Source organism: Pseudophryne corroboree, chromosome 4 (genome assembly GCF_028390025.1).
Source record: "Pseudophryne corroboree isolate aPseCor3 chromosome 4, aPseCor3.hap2, whole genome shotgun sequence".
Classification (NCBI taxonomy): domain Eukaryota; kingdom Metazoa; phylum Chordata; class Amphibia; order Anura; family Myobatrachidae; genus Pseudophryne; species Pseudophryne corroboree.
This window is the reverse complement of record NC_086447.1, coordinates 30,323,686-30,337,952: the sequence shown is the minus strand read 5'-3', so window position 1 is coordinate 30,337,952 and position 14,267 is coordinate 30,323,686. Positions and strand designations below refer to the sequence as shown.

Here is a 14,267-nt window from a genome sequence, read left to right as displayed (position 1 = left end):
AAAACAGCACATAAGGAAAAGGATGCATTGGCCGGGAATCGAACCCGGGTCAACTGCTTGGAAGGCAGCTATGCTCACCACTATACCACCAATGCTTGAGCACTTTTCAAATGCATATAGTGGCCAATATGGAAATCACAACAACTGTTTGAAAGATTTTTATAGCCTGCGCTGTAGCACCATTGGTGGTAGATATTCAAACAAAATTGGCAAATTGCATGACATTCACAATTCAAGATTTAGGCTCATCCATACTTAAGGTTTTTATGCACCATTGAACTGATATACAGTGGTATCAAAACTGAGAAAAGAAAAGACCTTCGATTTACTTGCATATGGCACCTCAGTGTACTGTGTAAAATGTATTTACAAATCTTTAATCAGGCAGTGGTAGAATCAAAAGTCATCTGCTAAGAATGAATCATGATTTCTACAAAGATTTTAACATTTTCTATGGACCTTGTCATCTGAGCATATCTTAAGCAACAACTATAAGTGCGAAAACAGCACATAAGGAAAAGGATGCATTGGCCGGGAATCGAACCCGGGTCAACAGCTTGGAAGGCAGCTATGCTCACCACTATACCACCAATGTTTGAGCTCTTTTCGAATGCATATAGTGGCTAATATGGAAATCACAACAACTGTTTGAAAGATATTTATAGCCTGCGCTGTAGCACCATTGGTGGAAGATATTCAAACAAAATTGGCAAATTGCATGACATTCACAATTCAAGATTTAGGCTCATCCATACTTAAGGTTTTTATGCACCAATGAACTTACATACAGTGGTATCAAAACTGAGAAAAGAAAAGACCTTCGATTTACTTTCATATGGCACCTCAGTGAACTTTGTAAAATGTATTTACAAATCTTTAATCAGGCAGTGGTGGAATCAAAAGTCATCTGCTAAGAAGGAATCATGATTTCTACAAAGATTTTAACATTTTCTATGGACCTTGTCATCTGAGCATACCTTAAGCAACAACTATAAGTGCGAAAACAGCACATAAGGAAAAGGATGCATTGGCCGTGAATCGAACCCAGGTCAACTGCTTGGAAAGGAGCTATGCTCACCACTATACCACCAATGCTTGAGCACTTTTCAAATGCATATAGTGGCCAATATGGAAATCACAACAACTGTTTGAAAGATTTTTATAGCCTGCGCTGTAGCACCATTGGTGGTAGATATTCAAACAAAATTGGCAAATTGCATGACATTCACAATTCAAGATTTAGGCTCATCCATACTTAAGGTTTTTATGCACCATTGAACTGATATACAGTGGTATCAAAACTGAGAAAAGAAAAGACCTTCGATTTACTTGCATATGGCACCTCAGTGAACTTTGTAAAATGTATTTACAAATCTTTAATCAGGCAGTGGTGGAATCAAAAGTCATCTGCTAAGAAGGAATCATGATTTCTACAAAGATTTTAACATTTTCTATGGACCTTGTCATCTGAGCATATCTTAAGCAACAACTATAAGTGCGAAAACAGCACATAAGGAAAAGGATGCATTGGCCGGGAATCGAACCCGGGTCACCTGCTTGGAAGGCAGCTATGCTCACCACTATACCACCAATGCTTGAGCTCGTTTCGATTGCATATAGTGGCCAATATGGAAATCACAACAACTGTTTGAAAGATATTTATAGCATGCGCTGTAGCACCATTGGTGGAAGATATTCAAACAAAATTGGCAAATTGCATGACATTCACAATTCAAGATTTAGGCTCATCCATACTTAAGGTTTTTATGCACCATTGAACTGACATACAGTGGTATCAAAACTGAGAAAAGAAAAGACCTTCGATTTACTTGCATATGGCACCTCAGTGAACTTTGTAAAATGTATTTACAAATCTTTAATCAGGCAGTGGTGGAATCAAAAGTCATCTGCTAAGAAGGAATCATGATTTCTACAAAGATTTTAACATTTTCTATGGACCTTGTCATCTGAGCATATCTTAAGCAACAACTATAAGTGCGAAAACAGCACATAAGGAAAAGGACGCATTGGCCGGGAATCGAACCTGGGTCAACTGCTTAGAAGGCAGCTATGCTCACCACTATACCACCAATGCTTGAGTTTTTTTCGATTGCATATAGTGGCCAATATGGAAATCACAACAACTGTTTGAAAGATATTTATAGCCTGCGCTGTAGCACCATTGGTGGAAGATATTCAAACAAAATTGGCAAATTGCATGAAATTCACAATTCAAGATTTAGGCTCATCCATACTTAAGGTTTTTATGCACCAATGAACTTACATACAGTGGTATCAAAACTGAGAAAAGAAAAGACCTTCGATTTACTTGCATATGGCACCTCAGTGAACTTTGTAAAATGTATTTACAAATCTTTAATCAGGCAGTGGTGGAATCAAAAGTCATCTGCTAAGAAGGAATCATGATTTCTACAAAGATTTTAACATTTTCTATGGACCTTGTCATCTGAGCATATCTTAAGCAACAACTATAAGTGCGAAAACAGCACATAAGGAAAAGGATGCATTGGCCGGGAATCGAACCCGGGTCAACTGCTTGGAAGGCAGCTATGCTCACCACTATACCACCAATGCTTGAGCACTTTTCAAATGCATATAGTGGCCAATATGGAAATCACAACAACTGTTTGAAAGATTTTTATAGCCTGCGCTGTAGCACCATTGGTGGTAGATATTCAAACAAAATTGGCAAATTGCATGACATTCACAATTCAAGATTTAGGCTCATCCATACTTAAGGTTTTTATGCACCATTGAACTGATATACAGTGGTATCAAAACTGAGAAAAGAAAAGACCTTCGATTTACTTGCATATGGCACCTCAGTGTACTGTGTAAAATGTATTTACAAATCTTTAATCAGGCAGTGGTAGAATCAAAAGTCATCTGCTAAGAATGAATCATGATTTCTACAAAGATTTTAACATTTTCTATGGACCTTGTCATCTGAGCATATCTTAAGCAACAACTATAAGTGCGAAAACAGCACATAAGGAAAAGGATGCATTGTCCGGGAATCGAACCCGGGTCAACAGCTTGGAAGGCAGCTATGCTCACCACTATACCACCAATGTTTGAGCTCTTTTCGAATGCATATAGTGGCTAATATGGAAATCACAACAACTGTTTGAAAGATATTTATAGCCTGCGCTGTAGCACCATTGGTGGAAGATATTCAAACAAAATTGGCAAATTGCATGACATTCACAATTCAAGATTTAGGCTCATCCATACTTAAGGTTTTTATGCACCAATGAACTTACATACAGTGGTATCAAAACTGAGAAAAGAAAAGACCTTCGATTTACTTTCATATGGCACCTCAGTGAACTTTGTAAAATGTATTTACAAATCTTTAATCAGGCAGTGGTGGAATCAAAAGTCATCTGCTAAGAAGGAATCATGATTTCTACAAAGATTTTAACATTTTCTATGGACCTTGTCATCTGAGCATACCTTAAGCAACAACTATAAGTGCGAAAACAGCACATAAGGAAAAGGATGCATTGGCCGTGAATCGAACCCGGGTCAACTGCTTGGAAAGGAGCTATGCTCACCACTATACCACCAATGCTTGAGCACTTTTCAAATGCATATAGTGGCCAATATGGAAATCACAACAACTGTTTGAAAGATTTTTATAGCCTGCGCTGTAGCACCATTGGTGGTAGATATTCAAACAAAATTGGCAAATTGCATGACATTCACAATTCAAGATTTAGGCTCATCCATACTTAAGGTTTTTATGCACCATTGAACTAATATACAGTGGTATCAAAACTGAGAAAAGAAAAGACCTTCGATTTACTTGCATATGGCACCTCAGTGAACTTTGTAAAATGTATTTACAAATCTTTAATCAGGCAGTGGTGGAATCAAAAGTCATCTGCTAAGAAGGAATCATGATTTCTACAAAGATTTTAACATTTTCTATGGACCTTGTCATCTGAGCATATCTTAAGCAACAACTATAAGTGCGAAAACAGCACATAAGGAATAGGATGCATTGGCCGGGAATCGAACCCGGGTCAACAGTTTGGAAGGCAGCTATGCTCACCACTATACCACCAATGCTTGAGCTCTTTTCAAATGCATATAGTGGCCAATATGGAAATCACAACAACTGTTTGAAAGATATTTATAGCCTGCGCTGTAGCACCATTGGTGGAAGATATTCAAACAAAATTGGCAAATTGCATGACATTCACAATTCAAGATTTAGGCTCATCCATACTTAAGGTTTTTATGCACCATTGAACTGACATACAGTGGTATCAAAACTGAGAAAAGAAAAGACCTTCGATTTATTTGCATATGGCACCTCAGTGAACTTTGTAAAATGTATTTACATATCTTTAATCAAGCAGTGGTGGAATCAAAAGTCATCTGCTAAGAAGGAATCATGATTTCTACAAAGATTTTAACATTTTCTATGGACCTTGTCATCTGAGCATATCTTAAGCAACAACTATAAGTGCGAAAACAGCACATAAGGAAAAGGATGCTTTGGCCGGGAATCGAACCCGGGTCAACTGCTTGGAAAGCAGCTATGCTCACCACTATACCACCAATGCTTGAGCACTTTTCAAATGCATATAGTGGCCAATATGGAAATCACAACAACTGTTTGAAAGATTTTTATAGCCTGCGCTGTAGCACCATTGGTGGTAGATATTCAAACAAAATTGGCAAATTGCATGACATTCACAATTCAAGATTTAGGCTCATCCATACTTAAGGTTTTTATGCACCATTGAACTGATATACAGTGGTATCAAAACTGAGAAAAGAAAAGACCTTCGATTTACTTGCATATGGCACCTCAGTGAACTTTGTAAAATGTTTTTACAAATCTTTAATCAGGCAGTGGTGGAATCAAAAGTCATCTGCTAAGAAGGAATCATGATTTCTACAAAGATTTTAACATTTTCTATGGACCTTGTCATCTGAGCATATCTTAAGCAACAACTATAAGTGCGAAAACAGCACATAAGGAAAAGGATGCATTGGCCGGGAATCGAACCCGGGTCAACTGCTTGGAAGGCAGCTATGCTCACCACTATTCCACCAATGCTTGAGCTCTTTTCGATTGCATATAGTGGCCAATATGGAAATCACAACAACTGTTTGAAAGATATTTATAGCCTGCGCTGTAGCACCATTGGTGGAAGATATTCAAACAAAATTGGCAAATTGCATGACATTCACAATTCAAGATTTAGGCTCATCCATACTCAAGGTTTTTATGCACCATTGAACTGACATACAGTGGTATCAAAACTGAGAAAAGAAAAGACCTTCGATATACTTGCATATGGCACCTCAGTGAACTTTGTAAAATGTATTTACAAATCTTTAATCAGGCAGTGGTGGAATCAAAAGTCATCTGCTAAGAAGGAATCATGATTTCTACAAAGATTTTTACATTTTCTATGGACCTTGTCATCTGAGCATATCTTAAGCAACAACTATAAGTGCGAAAACAGCACATAAGGAAAAGGATGCATTGGCCGGGAATCGAACCCGGGTCACCTGCTTGGAAGGCAGCTATGCTCACCACTATACCACCAATGCTTGAGTGCTTTTTCGATGCATATAGTGGCCAATATGGAAATCACAACAACTGTTTGAAAGATATTTATAGCCTGCGCTGTAGCACCATTGGTGGAAGATATTCAAACAAAATTGGCAAATTGCATGACATTCACAATTCAAGATTTAGGCTCATCCATACTTAAGGTTTTTATGCACCATTGAACTGATATACAGTGGTATCAAAACTGAGAAAAGAAAAGACCTTCGATTTACTTGCATATGGCACCTCAGTGAACTTTGTAAAATGTATTTACAAATCTTTAATCAGGCAGTGGTGGAATCAAAAGTCATCTGCTAAGAAGGAATCATGATTTCTACAAAGATTTTAACATTTTCTATGGACCTTGTCATCTGAGCATATCTTAAGCAACAACTATAAGTGCGAAAACAGCACATAAGGAAAAGGATGCTTTGGCCGGGAATCGAACCCGGGTCAACTGCTTGGAAAGCAGCTATGCTCACCACTATACCACCAATGCTTGAGCACTTTTCAAATGCATATAGTGGCCAATATGGAAATCACAACAACTGTTTGAAAGATTTTTATAGCCGGCGCTGTAGCACCATTGGTGGTAGATATTCAAACAAAATTGGCAAATTGCATGACATTCACAATTCAAGATTTAGGCTCATCCATACTTAAGGTTTTTATGCACCATTGAACTGATATACAGTGGTATCAAAACTGAGAAAAGAAAAGACCTTCGATTTACTTGCATATGGCACCTCAGTGAACTTTGTAAAATGTATTTACAAATCTTTAATCAGGCAGTGGTGGAATCAAAAGTCATCTGCTAAGAAGGAATCATGATTTCTACAAAGATTTTAACATTTTCTATGGACCTTGTCATCTGAGCATATCTTAAGCAACAACTATAAGTGCGAAAACAGCACATAAGGAAAAGGATGCATTGGCCGGGAATCGAACCCGGGTCAACTGCTTGGAAGGCAGCTATGCTCACCACTATTCCACCAATGCTTGAGCTCTTTTCGATTGCATATAGTGGCCAATATGGAAATCACAACAACTGTTTGAAAGATATTTATAGCCTGCGCTGTAGCACCATTGGTGGAAGATATTCAAACAAAATTGGCAAATTGCATGACATTCACAATTCAAGATTTAGGCTCATCCATACTCAAGGTTTTTATGCACCATTGAACTGACATACAGTGGTATCAAAACTGAGAAAAGAAAAGACCTTCGATATACTTGCATATGGCACCTCAGTGAACTTTGTAAAATGTATTTACAAATCTTTAATCAGGCAGTGGTGGAATCAAAAGTCATCTGCTAAGAAGGAATCATGATTTCTACAAAGATTTTTACATTTTCTATGGACCTTGTCATCTGAGCATATCTTAAGCAACAACTATAAGTGCGAAAACAGCACATAAGGAAAAGGATGCATTGGCCGGGAATCGAACCCGGGTCACCTGCTTGGAAGGCAGCTATGCTCACCACTATACCACCAATGCTTGAGTGCTTTTTCGATGCATATAGTGGCCAATATGGAAATCACAACAACTGTTTGAAAGATATTTATAGCCTGCGCTGTAGCACCATTGGTGGAAGATATTCAAACAAAATTGGCAAATTGCATGACATTCACAATTCAAGATTTAGGCTCATCCATACTTAAGGTTTTTATGCACCATTGAACTGATATACAGTGGTATCAAAACTGAGAAAAGAAAAGACCTTCGATTTACTTGCATATGGCACCTCAGTGAACTTTGTAAAATGTATTTACAAATCTTTAATCAGGCAGTGGTGGAATCAAAAGTCATCTGCTAAGAAGGAATCATGATTTCTACAAAGATTTTAACATTTTCTATGGACCTTGTCATCTGAGCATATCTTAAGCAACAACTATAAGTGCGAAAACAGCACATAAGGAAAAGGATGCATTGGCCGGGAATCGAACCCGGGTCAACAGCTTGGAAGGCAGCTATGCTCACCACTATACCACCAATGCTTGAGCTCTTTTCGAAAGCATATAGTGGCCAATATGGAAATCACAACAACTGTTTGAAAGATATTTATAGCCTGCGCTGTAGCACCATTGGTGGAAGATATTCAAACAAAATTGGCAAATTGCATGACATTCACAATTCAAGATTTAGGCTCATCCATACTTAAGGTTTTTATGCACCATTGAACTGACATACAGTGGTATCAAAACTGAGAAAAGAAAAGACCTTCGATTTATTTGCATATGGCACCTCAGTGAACTTTGTAAAATGTATTTACATATCTTTAATCAAGCAGTGGTGGAATCAAAAGTCATCTGCTAAGAAGGAATTATGATTTCTACAAAGATTTTAACATTTTCTATGGACCTTGTCATCTGAGCATATCTTAAGCAACAACTATAAGTGCGAAAACAGCACATAAGGAAAAGGATGCATTGGCCGGGAATCGAACCCAGGTCACCTGCTTGGAAGGCAGCTATGCTCACCACTATACCAACAATGCTTGAGTGCTTTTTTGATGCATATAGTGGCCAATATGGAAATCACAACAACTGTTTGAAAGATATTTATAGCATGCGCTGTAGCACCATTGGTGGAAGATATTCAAACAAAATTGGCAAATTGCATGACATTCACAATTCAAGATTTAGGCTCATCCATACTTAAGGTTTTTATGCACCAATGAACTTACATACAGTGGTATCAAAACTGAGAAGAGAAAAGACCTTCGATTTACTTGCATATGGCACCTCAGTGAACTTTGTAAAATGTATTTACAAATCTTTAATCAGGCAGTGGTGGAATCAAAAGTCATCTACTAAGAAGGAATCATGATTTCTACAAAGATTTTAACATTTTCTATGGACCTTGTCATCTGAGCATATCTTAAGCAACAACTATAAGTGCGAAAACAGCACATAAGGAAAAGGATGCATTGGCCGGGAATCGAACCCGGGTCACCTGCTTGGAAGGCAGCTATGCTCACCACTATACCACGAATGCTTGAGCTCGTTTCGATTGCATATAGTGGCCAATATGGAAATCACAACAACTGTTTGAAAGATATTTATAGCCTGCGCTGTAGCACCATTGGTGGAAGATATTCAAACAAAATTGGCAAATTGCATGACATTCACAATTCAAGATTTAGGCTCATCCATACTTAAGGTTTTTATGCACCATTGAACTGATATACAGTGGTATCAAAACTGAGAAAAGAAAAGACCTTCGATTTACTTGCATATGGCACCTCAGTGAACTTTGTAAAATGTATTTACAAATCTTTAATCAGGCAGTGGTGGAATCAAAAGTCATCTGCTAAGAAGGAATCATGATTTCTACAAAGATTTTAACATTTTCTATGGACCTTGTCATCTGAGCATATCTTAAGCAACAACTATAAGTGCGAAAACAGCACATAAGGAAAAGGATGCATTGGCCGTGAATCGAACCCGGGTCAACTGCTTGGAAAGCAGCTATGCTCACCACTATACCACCAATGCTTGAGCACTTTTCAAATGCATATAGTGGCCAATATGGAAATCACAACAACTGTTTGAAAGATTTTTATAGCCTGCGCTGTAGCACCATTGGTGGTAGATATTCAAACAAAATTGGCAAATTGCATGACATTCACAATTCAAGATTTAGGCTCATCCATACTTAAGGTTTTTATGCACCATTGAACTGACATACAGTGGTATCAAAACTGAGAAAAGAAAAGACCTTCGATTTACTTGCATATGGCACCTCAGTGAACTTTGTAAAATGTATTTACAAATCTTTAATCAGGCAGTGGTGGAATCAAAAGTCATCTGCTAAGAAGGAATCATGATTTCTACAAAGATTGTAACATTTTCTATGGACCTTGTCATCTGAGCATATCTTAAGCAACAACTATAAGTGCGAAAACAGCACATAAGGAAAAGGATGCATTGGCCGGGAATCGAACCTGGGTCAACTGCTTAGAAGGCAGCTATGCTCACCACTATACCACCAATGCTTGAGCTCTTTTCTGTTGCATATAGTGGCCAATATGGAAATCACAACAACTGTTTGAAAGATATTTATAGCCTGCGCTGTAGCACCATTGGTGGAAGATATTCAAACAAAATTGGCAAATTGCATGACATTCACAATTCAAGATTTAGGCTCATCCATACTTAAGGTTTTTATGCACCATTGAACTGATATACAGTGGTATCAAAACTGAGAAAAGAAAAGACCTTCGATTTACTTGCATATGGCACCTCAGTGAACTTTGTAAAATGTATTTACAAATCTTTAATCAGGCAGTGGTGGAATCAAAAGTCATCTGCTAAGAAGGAATCATGATTTCTACAAAGATTTTAACATTTTCTATGGACCTTGTCATCTGAGCATATCTTAAGCAACAACTATAAGTGCGAAAACAGCACATAAGGAAAAGGATGCATTGGCCGGGAATCGAACCCGGGTCAACTGCTTGGAAAGCAGCTATGCTCACCACTATACCACCAATGCTTGAGCACTTTTCAAATGCATATAGTGGCCAATATGGAAATCACAACAACTGTTTGAAAGATTTTTATAGCCTGCGCTGTAGCACCATTGGTGGTAGATATTCAAACAAAATTGGCAAATTGCATGACATTCACAATTCAAGATTTAGGCTCATCCATACTTAAGGTTTTTATGCACCATTGAACTGATATACAGTGGTATCAAAACTGAGAAAAGAAAAGACCTTCGATTTACTTGCATATGGCACCTCAGTGAACTTTGTAAAATGTATTTACAAATCTTTAATCAGGCAGTGGTGGAATCAAAAGTCATCTGCTAAGAAGGAATCATGATTTCTACAAAGATTTTAACATTTTCTATGGACCTTGTCATCTGAGCATATCTTAAGCAACAACTATAAGTGCGAAAACAGCACATAAGGAGAAGGATGCATTGGCCGGGAATCGAACCCGGGTCAACTGCTTGGAAGGCAGCTATGCTCACCACTATTCCACCAATGCTTGTGCTCTTTTCGATTGCATATAGTGGCCAATATGGAAATCACAACAACTGTTTGAAAGATATTTATAGCCTGCGCTGTAGCACCATTGGTGGAAGATATTCAAACAAAATTGGCAAATTGCATGACATTCACAATTCAAGATTTAGGCTCATCCATACTTAAGGTTTTTATGCACCATTGAACTGACATACAGTGGTATCAAAACTGAGAAAAGAAAAGACCTTCGATTTATTTGCATATGGCACCTCAGTGAACTTTGTAAAATGTATTTACATATCTTTAATCAAGCAGTGGTGGAATCAAAAGTCATCTGCTAAGAAGGAATCATGATTTCTACAAAGATTTTAACATTTTCTATGGACCTTGTCATCTGAGCATATCTTAAGCAACAACTATAAGTGCGAAAACAGCACATAAGGAAAAGGATGCATTGGCCGGGAATCGAACCCGGGTCACCTGCTTGGAAGGCAGCTATGCTCACCACTATACCAACAATGCTTGAGTGCTTTTTTGATGCATATAGTGGCCAATATGGAAATCACAACAACTGTTTGAAAGATATTTATAGCATGCGCTGTAGCACCATTGGTGGAAGATATTCAAACAAAATTGGCAAATTGCATGACATTCACAATTCAAGATTTAGGCTCATCCATACTTAAGGTTTTTATGCACCAATGAACTTACATACAGTGGTATCAAAACTGAGAAGAGAAAAGACCTTCGATTTACTTGCATATGGCACCTCAGTGAACTTTGTAAAATGTATTTACAAATCTTTAATCAGGCAGTGGTGGAATCAAAAGTCATCTACTAAGAAGGAATCATGATTTCTACAAAGATTTTAACATTTTCTATGGACCTTGTCATCTGAGCATATCTTAAGCAACAACTATAAGTGCGAAAACAGCACATAAGGAAAAGGATGCATTGGCCAGGAATCGAACCCGGGTCACCTGCTTGGAAGGCAGCTATGCTCACCACTATACCACGAATGCTTGAGCTCGTTTCGATTGCATATAGTGGCCAATATGGAAATCACAACAACTGTTTGAAAGATATTTATAGCCTGCGCTGTAGCACCATTGGTGGAAGATATTCAAACAAAATTGGCAAATTGCATGACATTCACAATTCAAGATTTAGGCTCATCCATACTTAAGGTTTTTATGCACCATTGAACTGACATACAGTGGTATCAAAACTGAGAAAAGAAAAGACCTTCGATTTACTTGCATATGGCACCTCAGTGAACTTTGTAAAATGTATTTACAAATCTTTAATCAGGCAGTGGTGGAATCAAAAGTCATCTGCTAAGAAGGAATCATGATTTCTACAAAGATTGTAACATTTTCTATGGACCTTGTCATCTGAGCATATCTTAAGCAACAACTATAAGTGCGAAAACAGCACATAAGGAAAAGGATGCATTGGCCGGGAATCGAACCTGGGTCAACTGCTTAGAAGGCAGCTATGCTCACCACTATACCACCAATGCTTGAGCTCTTTTCTGTTGCATATAGTGGCCAATATGGAAATCACAACAACTGTTTGAAAGATATTTATAGCCTGCGCTGTAGCACCATTGGTGGAAGATATTCAAACAAAATTGGCAAATTGCATGACATTCACAATTCAAGATTTAGGCTCATCCATACTTAAGGTTTTTATGCACCATTGAACTGATATACAGTGGTATCAAAACTGAGAAAAGAAAAGACCTTCGATTTACTTGCATATGGCACCTCAGTGAACTTTGTAAAATGTATTTACAAATCTTTAATCAGGCAGTGGTGGAATCAAAAGTCATCTGCTAAGAAGGAATCATGATTTCTACAAAGATTTTAACATTTTCTATGGACCTTGTCATCTGAGCATATCTTAAGCAACAACTATAAGTGCGAAAACAGCACATAAGGAAAAGGATGCATTGTCCGGGAATCGAACCCGGGTCAACTGCTTGGAAAGCAGCTATGCTCACCACTATACCACCAATGCTTGAGCACTTTTCAAATGCATATAGTGGCCAATATGGAAATCACAACAACTGTTTGAAAGATTTTTATAGCCTGCGCTGTAGCACCATTGGTGGTAGATATTCAAACAAAATTGGCAAATTGCATGACATTCACAATTCAAGATTTAGGCTCATCCATACTTAAGGTTTTTATGCACCATTGAACTGATATACAGTGGTATCAAAACTGAGAAAAGAAAAGACCTTCGATTTACTTGCATATGGCACCTCAGTGAACTTTGTAAAATGTATTTACAAATCTTTAATCAGGCAGTGGTGGAATCAAAAGTCATCTGCTAAGAAGGAATCATGATTTCTACAAAGATTTTAACATTTTCTATGGACCTTGTCATCTGAGCATATCTTAAGCAACAACTATAAGTGCGAAAACAGCACATAAGGAGAAGGATGCATTGGCCGGGAATCGAACCCGGGTCAACTGCTTGGAAGGCAGCTATGCTCACCACTATTCCACCAATGCTTGTGCTCTTTTCGATTGCATATAGTGGCCAATATGGAAATCAAAACAACTGTTTGAAAGATATTTATAGCCTGCGCTGTAGCACCATTGGTGGAAGATATTCAAACAAAATTGGCAAATTGCATGACATTCACAATTCAAGATTTAGGCTCATCCATACTTAAGGTTTTTATGCACCATTGAACTGACATACAGTGGTATCAAAACTGAGAAAAGAAAAGACCTTCGATTTATTTGCATATGGCACCTCAGTGAACTTTGTAAAATGTATTTACATATCTTTAATCAAGCAGTGGTGGAATCAAAAGTCATCTGCTAAGAAGGAATCATGATTTCTACAAAGATTTTAACATTTTCTATGGACCTTGTCATCTGAGCATATCTTAAGCAACAACTATAAGTGCGAAAACAGCACATAAGGAAAAGGATGCATTGGCCGGGAATCGAACCCGGGTCACCTGCTTGGAAGGCAGCTATGCTCACCACTATACCACCAATGCTTGAGTGCTTTTTCGATGCATATAGTGGCCAATATGGAAATCACAACAACTGTTTGAAAGATATTTATAGCCTGCGCTGTAGCACCATTGGTGGAAGATATTCAAACAAAATTGGCAAATTGCATGACATTCACAATTCAAGATTTAGGCTCATCCATACTTAAGGTTTTTATGCACCATTGAACTGACATACAGTGGTATCAAAACTGAGAAAAGAAAAGACCTTCGATTTATTTGCATATGGCACCTCAGTGAACTTTGTAAAATGTATTTACATATCTTTAATCAAGCAGTGGTGGAATCAAAAGTCATCTGCTAAGAAGGAATCATGATTTCTACAAAGATTTTAACATTTTCTATGGACCTTGTCATCTGAGCATATCTTAAGCAACAACTATAAGTGCGAAAACAGCACATAAGGAAAAGGATGCTTTGGCCGGGAATCGAACCTGGGTCAACTGCTTAGAAGGCAGCTATGCTCACCACTATACCACCAATGCTTGAGCTCTTTTCGATTGCATATAGTGGCCAATATGGAAATCACAACAACTGTTTGAAAGATATTTATAGCCTGCGCTGTAGCACCATTGGTGGAAGATATTCAAACAAAATTGGCAAATTGCATGACATTCACAATTCAAGATTTAGGCTCATCCATACTTAAGGTTTTTA

The 14,267-nt window shown here is 37.8% G+C and overlaps 21 non-coding genes across 21 annotated transcripts; all 21 read right to left on the bottom strand.

Moving 5' to 3' along the window:
• Positions 1-23: 23 nt before the first annotated feature.
• On the bottom strand, positions 24-95 carry TRNAG-UCC (transfer RNA glycine (anticodon UCC)). Its single transcript has one exon. It is a non-coding gene; the product is annotated as a tRNA-Gly (tRNA).
• Positions 96-523: 428 nt separating this feature from the next.
• TRNAG-UCC (transfer RNA glycine (anticodon UCC)) lies at positions 524-595 on the bottom strand. Its single transcript has one exon. It is a non-coding gene; the product is annotated as a tRNA-Gly (tRNA).
• Positions 596-1,523: 928 nt separating this feature from the next.
• On the bottom strand, positions 1,524-1,595 carry TRNAG-UCC (transfer RNA glycine (anticodon UCC)). Its single transcript has one exon. It is a non-coding gene; the product is annotated as a tRNA-Gly (tRNA).
• A 428-nt stretch (positions 1,596-2,023) lies between these two features.
• TRNAR-UCU (transfer RNA arginine (anticodon UCU)) lies at positions 2,024-2,095 on the bottom strand. The gene has a single exon. It is a non-coding gene; the product is annotated as a tRNA-Arg (tRNA).
• A 428-nt stretch (positions 2,096-2,523) lies between these two features.
• On the bottom strand, positions 2,524-2,595 carry TRNAG-UCC (transfer RNA glycine (anticodon UCC)). Its single transcript has one exon. It is a non-coding gene; the product is annotated as a tRNA-Gly (tRNA).
• Positions 2,596-4,523: 1,928 nt separating this feature from the next.
• TRNAG-UCC (transfer RNA glycine (anticodon UCC)) lies at positions 4,524-4,595 on the bottom strand. Its single transcript has one exon. It is a non-coding gene; the product is annotated as a tRNA-Gly (tRNA).
• Positions 4,596-5,023: 428 nt separating this feature from the next.
• Positions 5,024-5,095, bottom strand: TRNAG-UCC (transfer RNA glycine (anticodon UCC)). Its single transcript has one exon. It is a non-coding gene; the product is annotated as a tRNA-Gly (tRNA).
• A 428-nt stretch (positions 5,096-5,523) lies between these two features.
• On the bottom strand, positions 5,524-5,595 carry TRNAG-UCC (transfer RNA glycine (anticodon UCC)). The gene has a single exon. It is a non-coding gene; the product is annotated as a tRNA-Gly (tRNA).
• Positions 5,596-6,023: 428 nt separating this feature from the next.
• Positions 6,024-6,095, bottom strand: TRNAG-UCC (transfer RNA glycine (anticodon UCC)). The gene has a single exon. It is a non-coding gene; the product is annotated as a tRNA-Gly (tRNA).
• Positions 6,096-6,523: 428 nt separating this feature from the next.
• On the bottom strand, positions 6,524-6,595 carry TRNAG-UCC (transfer RNA glycine (anticodon UCC)). Its single transcript has one exon. It is a non-coding gene; the product is annotated as a tRNA-Gly (tRNA).
• A 428-nt stretch (positions 6,596-7,023) lies between these two features.
• TRNAG-UCC (transfer RNA glycine (anticodon UCC)) lies at positions 7,024-7,095 on the bottom strand. Its single transcript has one exon. It is a non-coding gene; the product is annotated as a tRNA-Gly (tRNA).
• A 428-nt stretch (positions 7,096-7,523) lies between these two features.
• TRNAG-UCC (transfer RNA glycine (anticodon UCC)) lies at positions 7,524-7,595 on the bottom strand. The gene has a single exon. It is a non-coding gene; the product is annotated as a tRNA-Gly (tRNA).
• Positions 7,596-9,023: 1,428 nt separating this feature from the next.
• On the bottom strand, positions 9,024-9,095 carry TRNAG-UCC (transfer RNA glycine (anticodon UCC)). The gene has a single exon. It is a non-coding gene; the product is annotated as a tRNA-Gly (tRNA).
• A 428-nt stretch (positions 9,096-9,523) lies between these two features.
• On the bottom strand, positions 9,524-9,595 carry TRNAR-UCU (transfer RNA arginine (anticodon UCU)). The gene has a single exon. It is a non-coding gene; the product is annotated as a tRNA-Arg (tRNA).
• A 428-nt stretch (positions 9,596-10,023) lies between these two features.
• TRNAG-UCC (transfer RNA glycine (anticodon UCC)) lies at positions 10,024-10,095 on the bottom strand. The gene has a single exon. It is a non-coding gene; the product is annotated as a tRNA-Gly (tRNA).
• A 428-nt stretch (positions 10,096-10,523) lies between these two features.
• TRNAG-UCC (transfer RNA glycine (anticodon UCC)) lies at positions 10,524-10,595 on the bottom strand. The gene has a single exon. It is a non-coding gene; the product is annotated as a tRNA-Gly (tRNA).
• Positions 10,596-12,023: 1,428 nt separating this feature from the next.
• On the bottom strand, positions 12,024-12,095 carry TRNAR-UCU (transfer RNA arginine (anticodon UCU)). The gene has a single exon. It is a non-coding gene; the product is annotated as a tRNA-Arg (tRNA).
• A 428-nt stretch (positions 12,096-12,523) lies between these two features.
• Positions 12,524-12,595, bottom strand: TRNAG-UCC (transfer RNA glycine (anticodon UCC)). Its single transcript has one exon. It is a non-coding gene; the product is annotated as a tRNA-Gly (tRNA).
• Positions 12,596-13,023: 428 nt separating this feature from the next.
• On the bottom strand, positions 13,024-13,095 carry TRNAG-UCC (transfer RNA glycine (anticodon UCC)). The gene has a single exon. It is a non-coding gene; the product is annotated as a tRNA-Gly (tRNA).
• Positions 13,096-13,523: 428 nt separating this feature from the next.
• Positions 13,524-13,595, bottom strand: TRNAG-UCC (transfer RNA glycine (anticodon UCC)). Its single transcript has one exon. It is a non-coding gene; the product is annotated as a tRNA-Gly (tRNA).
• Positions 13,596-14,023: 428 nt separating this feature from the next.
• Positions 14,024-14,095, bottom strand: TRNAR-UCU (transfer RNA arginine (anticodon UCU)). Its single transcript has one exon. It is a non-coding gene; the product is annotated as a tRNA-Arg (tRNA).
• Between the last annotated feature and the right edge of the window lie 172 nt (positions 14,096-14,267).